This window comes from Vicia villosa, linkage group LG3, assembly GCF_029867415.1.
Source record: "Vicia villosa cultivar HV-30 ecotype Madison, WI linkage group LG3, Vvil1.0, whole genome shotgun sequence".
Lineage (NCBI taxonomy): Eukaryota > Viridiplantae > Streptophyta > Magnoliopsida > Fabales > Fabaceae > Vicia > Vicia villosa.
The window spans coordinates 37,621,173-37,636,125 of record NC_081182.1 but is presented as its reverse complement, the minus strand read 5'-3'; positions in this window follow the sequence as shown (position 1 = coordinate 37,636,125).

The following is a 14,953-nucleotide window of genomic DNA, read 5'->3' as shown; positions in this document are numbered from 1 at the left end:
TTATCATATTAAGCTTTTAACAATTACTCTTAAAATGAGTATTTGAAAAAAATATTTAAAAAGAAATTCAAATAAAGTGGTGTATCAACATTATTTTGAGTAAAGAGTAAAGACAATAAAATTGTTACAAATAGAGTAGGTATTACTACTATACGTACTCAATTTATTATTGCTACGTACTCAATTTATTTTCACGACTAGCTACGTATGCATTTCTTTTTCCATGGTTTTATTGGTGAACTCCTCCTTTACTTGTTTGAGATGAAAACATAAAAATAGAATTAGAGTGAGAAAGAAATTGGTTAGATTAGATTTGAGTGTCGCTCTTTTCCGAGGTACGTTATGATGTGTTCTCTGTTGTTTCTTTTTGTCTAAGCATCTGAACAGTTTTTCGATAACTAGGATTTGTACGTGGCATTGGATTGTTTCTTTCTACGCCTACTTCTACACGCAAACAACACCAGAGAGAGAATGATTACTATGTAGCTTCTGCTGCTACTACTTTTGTAGTAGTAATTCATCATGTACGAATATATACTTCTATATAGCTAGCTCTGCAAGCATTGGACATTGAAATAACTGTGCTCAAACCTTTTTTCTCTGTACATCCTTATTGTTACCACTTATTAGACCATCTACAATGGTTTACTCAACACCCACTTTTTCAACTCCCAACACTCCAAATCATTTTCTCTTTCTTCCACCTAATAACTCAATACCCATTCAACTTTTACCCTTTTCAATGATTTTTCACTCAACACCCTACCCCACCACTTTTTATTTTCATAGTCTTATTTAAATTTTATTTTTATGATTACATAAAATTACAATTATCGATTAAAATTAAATTAAAATAATAAATACTTAATAATTTATTTTTTAATTTTTTGTAATAAAAACAAAATTTATTTAAATAATTGGATACGATACAAATCATCTTAAATTAATTTAAAATACAACACACAATTAACGTAATTAGTACGTTACAAATAATTTAAAATGCAATACAACACACAAGTAACGTAATTAGTACGATACAAATAATTTAAAATGCAATACAACACACAAATAATTCAATCACAGAACATTCCAAACTTGGTTAAATGGAAAATTAGCAGAATTTTGAGTGTTAAAATGATTATTGGGATCCATTTCACTAAAAAAAGACACTTAACTTCAAAAAAAACACTAATAGAAAGATAATAATAGAGAAAGATAGTGAAAAATTTGGTTTTTTTTTCTGTGTCCAAATCAAATGAACCAAGTCTCTATTTATAGAGAAAAAAATCATGAATTTTGGTAAAAAAAAAATTTAATTTGCAACGAAATAATTGAGTTCAAAGTATTAAATGGATAAAAATCTGGCCAGCCAATCAAGACCAGCCACGTGGCTGCACTTATCCCCTTTCTCTTTCTTTCTCCGCGTGCAAAACTGGACCACTCTCACTGCCAGCGCGTGGCCCACACGCGCCAGTCTTGAACCAACCAGCCGCTGCCACGTCAGCGCCTGCGTCAGTTTACATGGTGTTGAGTTTTCTCAACATCTCTCTCCTCCAACACACACTCAACACTACACTACACACCCCATTGCACATGATTTTGTGGTGTTGAGTTCAAATAAACCCACCATTGCACATGGTCTTATTAGTATTACATAGTTACCAGTTACCACCATTTCTCTAGAGATTGAAAGGAGGTCTTGCTCGTGTTTTGGCTTGAGTGATTTTGGTGTAATGGTGATTTGGTAATTTCAGTGTATTTGAAAGATGAAAAAATAATTAAAATATATTATTTATGGAGAGAGTAATTTGATTTAGAAAAAGATAGAGATAAAATTACGAAGTCACCCTAACACAAAGTCAGATTTTTTTACTCATGTGCCACAAAAATGAAACAAAAATACCAATATGCCATGAAATGAAAAAAAAATACCAGTTTGCCACATTTTTCTTTGGGGTCCGTCCAGGGGTTGGCCGGACTGATGAAGCACTTTTTTCTCCTGTTGGAGTCCGTCCAGGGGTTGGTTGGACTCTAACTAGTCCGTTTTTTTTTTGTTTTTTTAATTGATTTAAATGTTTTATTAATTACAATAAATGTTTTTTATTAGTTATAATGATTAAAATATAATTAAAAATGTAAAAATATTATAATAAATAAAAAAAATTATTATAAATAATGATTAAAATACAATAAAATATAATAAAAAATATTATAATATAATAAAAAAAAATTATTTGCCAATAAATTTTTTTAATTGAATTTAAGGATTTATTAATTATAAAAATTGTTTTTTTATTATAATTAATGATTAAAATATAATAAAAAATTTAAAAAATGCTATTTTAATTATTAAAAATATGAGTAAGTCACGGGTTGGACGAACATGTGTAGGTTCGGCCAATAGATGGACGAGCATGTGTAGGTTCGGCCAATAGATGGACGAGGACATATATTTTATTATTATTTTTTTGCCTATAAGTAAGATTGTACAGCCACATTGCCTATAAGTAAGATCTTTCAAGCGACGATTCTCCACAAAGGCAACCTCCACCAAACAATGATCAACCGTTACGTAGGGGTACGAGACCAAAGATACCCAAAAAATGTCTCACTGGGGGACATATGGTCCAACCAAAGAAGAAAAAATAGGCTTTTTTTCCTTGCACCCGTTTATGTATTGAATAAAATAAATATTGGCTTTTTTATTATATTTTAATCATTAATTATAATAAAAAAACAATTTTTATAATTAATAAATCCTTAAATTCAATTAAAAAAAATTTATTGACAAATAATTTTTTTTATTATATTATAATGTTTTTTATTATATTTTATTGTATTTTAATCATTATTTATAATTTTAAAAAATTATTTTTTTATTTATTATAATATTTTTTACATTTTTAATTATATTTTAATCATTATAACTAATAAAAAACATTTATTATAATTAATAAAACATTTAAATCAATTAAAAAAATAAAAAAAAAAAACGGACTAGTTAGAGTCCAACCAACTCCTGGCCGGACCCCAACAGGAGAAAAAAGTGTTTCATCAGTCCGGCCAACCCCTGGACGGACCCCAAAGGAAAGTGTGGCAAACTGGTATTTTTTTTTCATTTCATGGCATATTGGTATTTTTGTTTCATTTTTGTGGCACATGACTAAAAAAATCACAAAGTCACTCAAACTAAATCTGATGTTGTTCATAACATACTTGAAGATCACTCTTGTTTTATGGTTATTAGACGATTAAAGGAAGTTGGTTTAGCTCAAGATAGGTGACAGAATACTAGCATTTTGTTGGAGGATTCATGTTCTAGCTTACTTTGTTGTTGATTTCTAATATAAGGAGACTCTTTTTTCTTTCTTTTTATGTTAAATATATTTAAAAATAAAAAGAAACACGGATAGAACTATAACTAAAATCTAAAATTGACAAACTATAGATATTTAAGACTTGAAAACATAATTAAATGACTTTAGTCATTACAACATGTCTTACTCATACACTCTAGTAAAATTCTAAAATTACCTTAAAATACATATTCCAATCTTCAAATACATAACAAATTCTCTTGAAAACAAGCCAAATCAAAGGTAAAAAGAAAATTCGAATCTGAGAATCCGGACACGTCCCACACACCACCATAAACCATCGCAAAACCAAGCGAGAACAAAGTTTAGAAAAATTAATTTCAAAATCAAGATTTGTCTTACGGAGAGTGAAATTTGAACGCATTCATTTAATTATTCGTAATTTGTCTTTTCTTTTTTCTTACCCTTTCGTCTCAGCAAAGTTAACATGTGAAAACAAAGCTTGTGAGCCTACTCTTGTTCCAACATTTTTCAATCTTTCTCAGTTCTTATGGATCTATGTGCTTGCAAGTACAGTGTGTGCAACAGTCAGGTGATCTCAATGGTTTTGATGATAACAACGCTATAATGCGAAGTCCTGATTTAAAGTTATGATCAAGATGATCAAGTTGTTTTGCTTGTGAGATCAATATGTCAAATTCAATCTCTTAAGCGGCATTCGGTGGAATCTCTAATGACATTTGTCAAGCAATCTCTGGTGATCGTGTCTAACAAAGAAGTTAATCAAGCTTCATCGATAGAAGAATCAAGTTCCTGATTAAGTGGTGAATCCATGATGTATCAATCCGCAGAACTTTAAGCTTTAAAGTTGTGAAAGATATGAAGTGTGAAAGCTCACTTGACGATGTGTCTGAGTGATCAGTGTATTGTAAAGGTATAAAAGCAACTATTAAGATACTAAGGCAACTTACACACACGCACACACTTGAAAATATTTTTAAACCTCTCTCTTTTGATAAAACACCTTAAAATCTCTTGAAAGCATATTAAGGCTTGTGTTGGATTGATTCAGAAGTATCTCTAATCAATTGGGAGAGTTTCTACACTGTCTTATCGATTAGGGACTTGTTAGAGTAGGTTATAGCGAGGAAAATGACTCCTTAATTGATTAAGACATTATCGTTAGAGGTTTTCTTTTTTGCGAGTTAAGGTTGCCATATTTTAAGCTTAACCAAAAGAATTTATTTTCCGATCAAGTGTTTTACCTTTCGATCTTCAGTCTGCAAGGGTGATGTTTCATAAATTAAATTATCTCTTATTTCCACATCATTTGATAGAATCACATACGGCAGATCAGGAATTACTTAAGAAGTTGAGAGACATGAAATACACTATAGAGATTTGAAATAGATGAGGGTAAGAAAATTTGGTAGGCGACTTCTCCGACTCTTATAAGAATTTGATAAGGACCAATAAAATGAGGATTGAGCTTCCACAACTTTAATGCCAACCAACCCCCATCACTAAAGTGACTCTCAAGAACAGATGATCTCCTTCTTAAAAATTACAGGGGCAATTTGATTTTTATTTCAACTCATATGCTTTTACATTTTAATGAAATGTGCATTTACAAAATTTCTAATATGTCATGTATTATGACTTATTAACAAGGTCACTGCACCCAATTTCTTGGTGTATTGCTCACTAAATTACACAATAATTCCCTTATTCTTTTGGTTAATTCATAGTTAACTTAGGTGTTTTTCGTTCATTAATTTAAAAGCTATAATTTTTTATTACTTATTCCTAGTTAATTACAAAGTTGAATAATTGCCCTAGATCAGATCGATAGACTAACGGTCAGAAATCCCTACTCATCTAATATTGATTCATGCATTCGTCAACACATAAAAATTATTAATATCAAGGACAATTAAATAGTAAAAATAACATAAAATAATTCAATAAATATCAATCAGCCATAAGAATAAGGTCTTTGATGAGTTACAAACCCTCAAAATCCTCTTTTCAGAACAAAAACTTGTAACTTTATCTCCCAAATTCGTGAATTCCTCCAAAAATTAGCATAAAAGTTTTTTATAGCAATTTGGTCACGTCGGAACAATGTAGCATCGCACCTCGATGATAAGCATCACGCCACGATGAATCGCGCCACAATCGTAATTATTGCGACGTGGTAATTACAGGGGCTAGATCTACTTTGTAGCTTTCTTTTGCAAAAAGTATTGTCTCAATCCGAGTTACGAAACTCCATGTATGATCAAATTACTAGACAGACGTCTTGATGTAAATTATACTGAAAAATGCTCGTTTCTTCATATTTTCTTCACGATTTTTTCAGAATTTTTCTAAGTCTCATATTTTCAACTCTTATTAAGTTTTCTTCTATTCTTCCACATATTGCATGACTTTTTCCATTATTTCAATGCTTTTATTTCAATTTTCTAGTAAAAATTACGTAATGACGACTGTCATCAAATATTTTGCACATGGATTACAACATAGAAACACATAAACAGATGGTGAAAATACATTCTACATATTACAAGGTATAGTAACAACAACTAATAACATAAATCACAACACTTAATGAATGACGTAACCACACGATATTACATTGAATCATATAACATATACAGAGTTAACGACATTACTGGTACCAGCCATTGAACTCATGGAATATTATGGGAGTATACACATAAATGCTCATGCAATGAACCTTATCCCCCACTTCATATGCATGTGGTACCAGTTGCTGAACTCATGGAATATTATGGGATTACATGCGGGTTACGTTGTGTACCACAACACTCTCCTTGCGTTCTATAGTTTAGGAGTACATATGAGATATGTTTCGTACTACAACACTCTTGATAAAATCAATGTCTAGGAGTACATGAGAACTACGTACGTACTACAACACTATCGTTAAACTCTAACCTACGTGTACAAGCAAGCTATGTCCATACTACAATACTCTCACAAAAGGTGGTATTCGATTATGAGTCATCCAAAAGTAAAAAAATTCAAGTTTTTAACATTGGAATTCGAATACCAAACAATGGTATTCGAATACCAATCCCACTGGAACAAAAAAAAACAACATTTTTCAGCATGATCTTGTATCCAAATTTCACCTATAGTTCCTTCAAATCAAGTACGAAAACAAAAATTATAGGCATGAAATTTTAGATTATAACATGTCAAAACATTAATTGAACACAACCAATCCATCATAATACATCATCATCAAAACAAAATATGAATAAATGATCATATAGATACCCATAAACAAACATATCATTTCACACAAAAGTCAAAGATATATAATGCAAGGGAGATTCATGATATAGGGTTCATGAATAATCCTTCCATATGAAAATTCCCATAGGGAATTAGATCAAAGTCAGGGTTCAATGGAAACCTCGCTACCCTAAACGCTAAAATACCCAATTATAGAACAATCTCCCTCTCTTACTATGTTTTTTTATTAAAAAAATATGCGAAGCTTCTAACAATGGCAACAATTCTCCCTTGCACGCTACCGATTGCAAACCTTTTGATGAATTAAGGATTTTGGAGAAGAATATGATCTTTGGTGACTTTTGGAGTGGCAAGAGTTCTCTCTCAGAATATGTGACTCTATTTTTCTGTTTCTCTCTCTCCTTAACTCTCCTTAGCTTATCTTTTTGTTTATTCTCAAACAAAATCAATACAATTGGTTCAGGAAATTTCACTATGTAGTGTTCGTCAAAGGTCTCGAGACTTTATCAAGAAGTTTTTGAAATCACTTTGAAGTATGCCATGATTTTTCTTAAAATGCTAGTTCAGAATCAAAATTATAAGCATTCATAAACCATAGCATAAAGATGAACTATTTGCTTGACCAAAGTATGATTTAAAATGTGTTCAAATCAACAACCAATTGTTCATTAGATTCATTATCTCACGTGTGTATCACTAAAATAGGTTAGTGTTTCTCTCAATTATCAGATCATGCATCAACTATAGAAATATTTTTCACTTCATCTAAGAAATATCTCAGAATACATAATCAATCATGGATCACTAAAGTCTTTCTTTTGGTTTTAATGTGGTTGGGCTTTACAAAAAAATAGTTTTTCTCTAGAGTCAAAAGCATAAAGATAAGGTAGCATAAATTATGGCTTAAATGCACTTTTTGTCCCTGTAAGTTAGCGAGTTTTTGATTTTCGTCCTTGTAAGTTAATTTTTTTGGTTTGAGTCTCTATATTTCACTTTCGCGTTCGTTTTAGTCCCTAAAATCAAAATCCACAGGAAATTTCACAGGAAAATCCGTAGGTAACCTGCAGATTTTCTTGCGAATTTTGGCTTTAGGGACTAAACCTCAAGCAAAAAGTAAGATATAGGTACTCAAACCAAAAAAAATAACTTACAAGAACGAAAATAAAAAACTCGCTAACTTACAGGGACCAAAAGTGCATTTAAGCCCATAAATTATTTACTTTAAAATTCTCTTTCTTTTGTCCATTTTCTTACAGTCATTTCTCTTGGTGCTTTCTCTTTCGTATGTTTGACTGTTGATTTTTGGATTATTTTATATAAAAGCATTTTTTTTATTTTTTCATGACACCAGTACTACTTGACTTTTATTATTCAAAACATGTCATGTTTATTTTTCTCCCCAACTTTTGATTTCAAAATACCCTTGCTTTTCTGGGCTCTTATGTCCTTAAGATAAGGTAGTGAGCATTGTTTTTCTTTTAAATTGTCTAAGGGTTATAACATTTGAAAAGTTTTTTAGAGGCTAAAACAAGTTTGTCAAAGGATTCACACCCTCATGAAGTAAGCATTTTAGGTCAAGTAGTTTTTACTCAAAATCAAATAATGTCTTCACAATATCCATGACATCATATATATCAAAGAATGATGCAAAATTATCATTTTTATAATGCACGTCTACTCTCATTTATTTATGTAAAACATGAGATATGCAATCGTCTCACTTAGTTTGAATTAAACGACTGATCCATAATCATGCTATTAATTTAAAGATATTCACAATATTAATCAAGAATGAAAATTTTGAAAGATTATAACTTTTATCATGCCTTTATTTTTTATTTTGTCTATATCTTAAGCTTTGATTTATCTGTAATTAACTTTTTCAAGTCATTTGAACCATCTAAGGACAAAACACTTTCGACAAAATATATTCATGTATTTTAATATTGATCATGTTTTTGTTAAATAATCAACTAAAAATAAATAGTAAAGTAAATTTCATAATTTTTTGCGAGCTTTAGTCGCAGCATCCATTTCCTCCGGGAAAATTTGGCCTGTCCTCAGGCTTTCATCATGTGAAACTAGGGATTTGAATAAAAAATCTGCATTTTGGACCTGAAGTTTTCACTTAGTGACAATAAAGTTTCACCAAACAAAGTTTTGTAAACTCATAAAATGAAATGTTAGTGAATTTTACGCTTAGCGGGTGGATGATCTCGCTTAGCGAAATTTCAAAGGAATCTCAAACCTTTTTTTTACTTGTTTCAAAAAAATATAAATTACATAAAATTAAATCTATAGCTAAAAAGTTGGGTTGCCTCCCAAAAAATGCTTGTTTAACGTCATTAGCTCAACGCTTGTGTTAGGATTCCTTGAAACATCTTCTTTTGTTCTTCATAATATCTCTCATAAATTTGAGATAGGAAGGCTGTTGCTTCAAGACCTTATAGAATTGGTATATTTTTTCTACAGGATTTTGAGAATCTCTACAAACCTTGAGTACTGCGTTTTGTTCTTGGTTGGAGTCTGTGAATAAGGGAGATTTTGAAAAGGATAATTTTTCAATTTTTCCTCCCTTGTTCTTTAGATGATCTAGCTTAGCGAAAGTCCAGCAGAATCTCAAACCTGTTCATTTGAGTTAGTTTGAATAAAATTATACATTTAATTAATCACTTTGAAAAAAAATTAATCAATTAAACTCTTACTCAATTAATTAATCTATTTTCCTTGATAAATCAATTAAAATATAGAAATAAAACAAGAGGGGTGCAGAAAAGATTACGGTGTTAATCAACAAAAATAACAAGTAGACTTAAGGCCCGCTAATTGATACATAATCAAACAGCTAGTGGTGTAAAAAGAAGCTAAGGAGAGTGTGGATTAGTAAGAACAAGAGGTAGCCCAATTTGGGGGCCCAAAAGCGTCAAAACAAGAAAAAATCGGCACGTGTTCTTGCGTTTTGGCGACAAATTCGGCGAGGCAAGTTTCCGTTTATTTTCCAATTTCAAATTCATCTTCTTCTCATCTATTTTGATTTACTTACTTTGTGATGTTGTGTTGTTATGCTGCTATCGATGATTATGCTTATATTGTGGTTTGTTAATTGGTTATGGTGTTGCCGTTATTACCTTTTGCTCCTTGCTCACGACGTGCTCAATGAAATGTCTAAGCCAAATTCTTGCTTCTTTTTCTTGCTTCTGTTTTTTCCTTGTTGTTATTGTGATTTGTTATTGTTGCTTTGGTGTTAAGTTTTTGAAGTTGATGATGGGAATGAAGGGATACTCTGAAGGTGGTGATAAAGTTGAGAAGGTGGTTATTATGGAGTTTGATGGAGATGAAGATGAAATGATGAATGGAGATGAAGATGAAGATTGATGGTGAATATTATGGATTGGAGAGAGTTAAAGATGAATGAAGATTGAAAGAAATTGTGAATTTTGTGAATTGATGATGAATGAATGAAGAATGGAGAATAATTGCTTTTATAGATGGATTTGGAGCCAAAATTAGTTAGACCAGTTTGTTAGTGGTAGTTAAAGTTAGTTTGAAATGAAATCCAAATGCAATGTAAATGTGAAATGGAAATGTAATGCAAATTTGGCTGTAAGATGTAATTTGAGTGAAATGGATGGTAAATATAAAATTAAGTGTGATGCAAATGTAATGCAAATTTGAACAATGTGATTTTGTGAAATTTGAAATATGAAGGACTTTTCTAGTGTTTACCATTTTAGTGCTAATAAAAGTTGCTTTTTTTTATGCAAGCAGAAACATGGTGTTATGATTATTATTATTTTTTATCATGCAACTCAAAAAATGGAAATGAATGCAAAAGTAAAAAAATGGCATTTTATCGATTATTATTTTCCATGTATGCAAAAATGAATGGCAAATAAAAAAAGCAAAAGCTAATGCAAAGATGAATGAAATGGTAACAAACGATATTTCACTTATTTTAATTAATAAAAAACGGGAATTTGTCCGGATTTTGAAATATGGATTCACCCTATTTTTAACCATCTTGTGATTAAGCACAAATCCAAGCTAATGTGTGGAGTTTATCTAGAGATCAAAATTTAAATTTTAATAGGGTATATCTTGAAGGTGGAGAAAAACACAAGAAAGGAGGGTTTGAATTGGGTTTTCAATAATTTTTCCTTTCTTAGAGTTCTTACGCGGAAGCTTAAGAAGCTTTTGTTTATCAGAAGCTTTTAACCTTCTCAGGACTTCTTCATAAATGATGATTATAATATATTAAACAGAAGCCAACAACACTTGATATATCCTGGTGCAATTGAGAAATCCTCAAGCTAGGCTAGTCCTCCCTTCCGAGGTGATTTCGCCTTGAACTCAAGGTCTTAATCCACTATAACCAAACTGATTACAATTGCACAGGCAACCGTCGGTGACTCATAATACAATGCACAAGCAACCGTAAGTGACTAACAACAATTCACAAGCAACCGTAAGTGACTAACCACCAAGAAATGATACGTTCAGTGATCTCGACTAACATAACGTTCATTTACCCCTTTAGAGTTCTGACATTCACTCGGTCTTCTAAGAGGATTTCCATAATGACTCACTGCCATTGTCTTCTTGAGCTTTTGATCTTCACTCGATCTCTCAGGGTACCCTCAACATACAGTTGATAAGATTTGTGATTGCATGATTGCTTCTTTTAAGTAGATTACACAATTGATTAAGCACATATTGTTTAACATAATTATGAACAATAACTCTTATGTTAAAATAATTTACATGAAGAATCCTAAAACTATAACACAATACGAGCAACAGCTCTTGTGTTCATTACATTGTTCTCCAAAGACGCATATGATTATATGTTGAGTAGCATTTTGTAGTGTTCTTCTTCTTCATCTTCTTTGTTGAGCAAGTCACGAGCAACAACTCCTTGCTTCTTCTGATTTCTAACAAGATGTATATGATTATAGTTGATTAGCATCTTGTAAAATCTTCTTTCTTCATTTTCTCTATTCAAATTGGCCCAATAGCATTTTAAATTGGCATGAGCTTCAACTTCTATTTTTGACAGATGCTTCTCAATCATCGGCTTCTGAGTATTTGTTTTTTCTGTATACGTTGATTCTTGTCCATCTGTGTTGGTTGAATTTCATTCAAGTCAAACGACAATGAACAACTGCATTGACAACAACCGTTATGGCAGTATGAATATTAGCATCGTGGTATTTGCTACGACAACATTACAAGTTGTCTTCAATATTATTGGATGATTTGGTATTCTTTTTATAGTTTCTCAAACGAGACGTTGGAGGGCAAGAAGGTCCTTTTGATTTCCAACGGCTAGTTCCCAATGGATAGAATCAAGCATAGATGTGAATGGTGCAATACGTCTTTGTTTTGTAGCTTGATACGTTGTTATGAATTGGTGGAAAATAGCTTTTGTAGAATAATTCACCTTGTCCGTACTTTTATGGTTATGGAACGAAACGTTCATTTGTACCTTGTACATCGTACTACATAGCTTTATCTTCTATTCTTCTTGAACTTCAGAGGTTGGCAGCATGAGTGAAGAAGGAAAACAAGCTTTTGGTTCTTCAGAACTTCAATTCTTCAAAGTCTTCAGAACTACGTCTTCAGAGTCTTCAACACTTGGTCTTTAGTATCCCTTGTCTTTAAAAACACGAATCTTCAGAGCTTCAAGTTTCAGAGTCTTCAGAACTGCGTCTCTAGAGTCTTTCATCACCTGGTCTTCGGATTGGTTTCTTCAGACTTCATATTAGAATCCTTTAAGAGTTAGAACACTGTTATTAGATATGTGAGCATCTGAGAAACACATCCTTCCATTGAATGAAGACACTTCTGATCTTGTAAGGCTTGACCTTTAATGTATTCAGAATCTTAACTTTGTCTTCAGAATTAGAAGCAACAACTTTTCTGATTAACAAATCTTGACTTCTGAACTTGACTTGAAAGCTCACTCACTGATTTGTGATCTTGGAGCAGAAGCTCTAATAGAGTTTTTTCTTCTGATTACTTGTGACTTCTAAAGCAACAACTTATTTGAGAAGCACACCGTAACTCCACTTTCTAATAACCATTTAGTATTCTTCATAACTGTTGATGTTTCTTCAAAATCAGATGCAAATGGTATTTCTGAGGCCCCTTGCTTGTTTTTGATGATTCTTCACGGACAATAATCCATAATCTCTTAGAACACAGTATTTGTACACTCAAGAAACTATTAGAAACAAAATTGTTACATACAAAATATATATTGTTATCGTCAAAACATGGAGACTTATTGTAGCAACAAATCTTGTTCTAACATATTTGTGTATTGATATTCAAACATTTTGTTGCGAAAATTATGGTGTCTCCTTTATGAAGGGATTTTGTTGTGGAACAAATGCTTCTGGATTTCAATCTTCAGACGCTACAAAGAATTTATTTTAGTTTTCATAAGGTGTGTGATCACTATATGGGGTGTAGTGAACACCAGCCACATTAAAATTGTTTAATATCTGAGCTTTTTAAGCCTGACCCGTCAACAGATGAATTCTAACTGAGTCGCAAATAGTTCGATTAATTTTTAAGTATAAAAATAAAAGATGAAAATGCACGTTTCATAGATATTTAAACGTGTTTATAAAAATATATGTCATTTTAGTTAAATTTTTAAGTTTTTTAATTAAATGATCTTATTGATCTAAATGTTTTTACGGGTACCAGACATTTTTCTATACATTCAATTATTATTTTTTCACGGTACCGGATATTTTTCTATACATTCAATTATTATTTTTTCACGGGTACCCGATTTTTTTTATACATTTAATTATTATTTTTTATGGGTGCCAGACATTTTTCTATTAAAAAAAAATATAAATCTGAAACAAATGCGCGTCCCGTACCAGAACCCGTGCGAATGCACAGGTTTGTTACTAGTTTATAAAATACACTAATAAATAAATATGAATAGTAATTAGCAAGATTTATGCACCTACAATTTTAAAAGATTATATATTAATAATAATAAGAAATTTATTTTTTATGTTTGTTTTTCTAAAGTAATTAAGTTCTTAGAATAGTTAGTCTATTTTATGAAATATTAAGCATGGTTCAATCGTGATATTTTATTAAATATAAGGACATTATTCTTAAAGTATCTACAATGACTCAAGGATTTGAGGTCTAGATGTTCTTCATTAAATGAAGTGCAAACCTTATGCTAAGCCATTATGATGATTTTTCTCTGATTGATACCACTTCTTCAAATAAAATTTCTCATCCACCTATCATTGTCTTTAATGAAACTAACAATCCCCTCATAGATGGATAAAATATGTATTGAAATTTATGAATGTCATTATTAACCAACTTGAATCTTCTTGTAATTGAAAGAAAATAAGCCTATTGATAATTGGTTACATATGAATGGGTTTTAGTTTACCTTTAAAAATAGTTACACTTGTGAATAAAAAAGGTAACATACCAATGTTGAAATCGAGCAAATAAGCAATGTTATTATGGTTGTGTTGAGGAATTTATCCAATAAAAAGTATGGATCTATGAGGGTTTAATACATCACCAGAAATCTCATCATATATACTTAAAAGGATGGATAAAACCTTAATACTGACAATCTTACCTTTGCATGAAATCACAACGTCATTAGCATACAATATATGAGAAGGGATCCTTGAGTTCTTGTGTCATTTGATAAGGCCAAACTCAACTTTTTGCACTATGTTTGAAATAAAAATATATAGATGAGATCTTTAATAATACAAAATAGAATATGGGATATTGGATTACCCCACCTAACCATTGTCTTGCAAGGGAAGCATCGAACATTGCCAGAGATTGAGATAATAGTAGAGTTCATGGTAATTTGGATTCACTGGTGAAACTTCTCATTGAAACCAAAATATGAAGAAATTTGGTTATAAATTTTCGATCAATGATGTTGGAACATGTCAAAATTTCAATAGGGAGATGAATTTGAAAAAAGTTTATGAAGTCTCACATTGTGTGTTAGTTGAAAAAACTCTTTAGTCCAACATTGCTTAGGTGAGATATCTTAGCTAACTCATTTCATTATATAAGGAAATTTCATGTTTCATTCCAAAATATACCAAAAACTTGTTTTGAGGTTTTCCTTCCTCACTCTCATTATTTTGCGTTTTTCGAGTAGTCGATGCGCCAACTTCTCTCCCTTTCTTTCTACTCGTTGAATTTTCCAAGTATTTTCTTGAGTTCACTTTAGAGGATTATGTTAATTTCTCCAAGTATTACAACTAGTTTTTATACCATATACTATGAGTGGTATTTATGCCATATTTAAATGGTATTTATACCATCTGAGG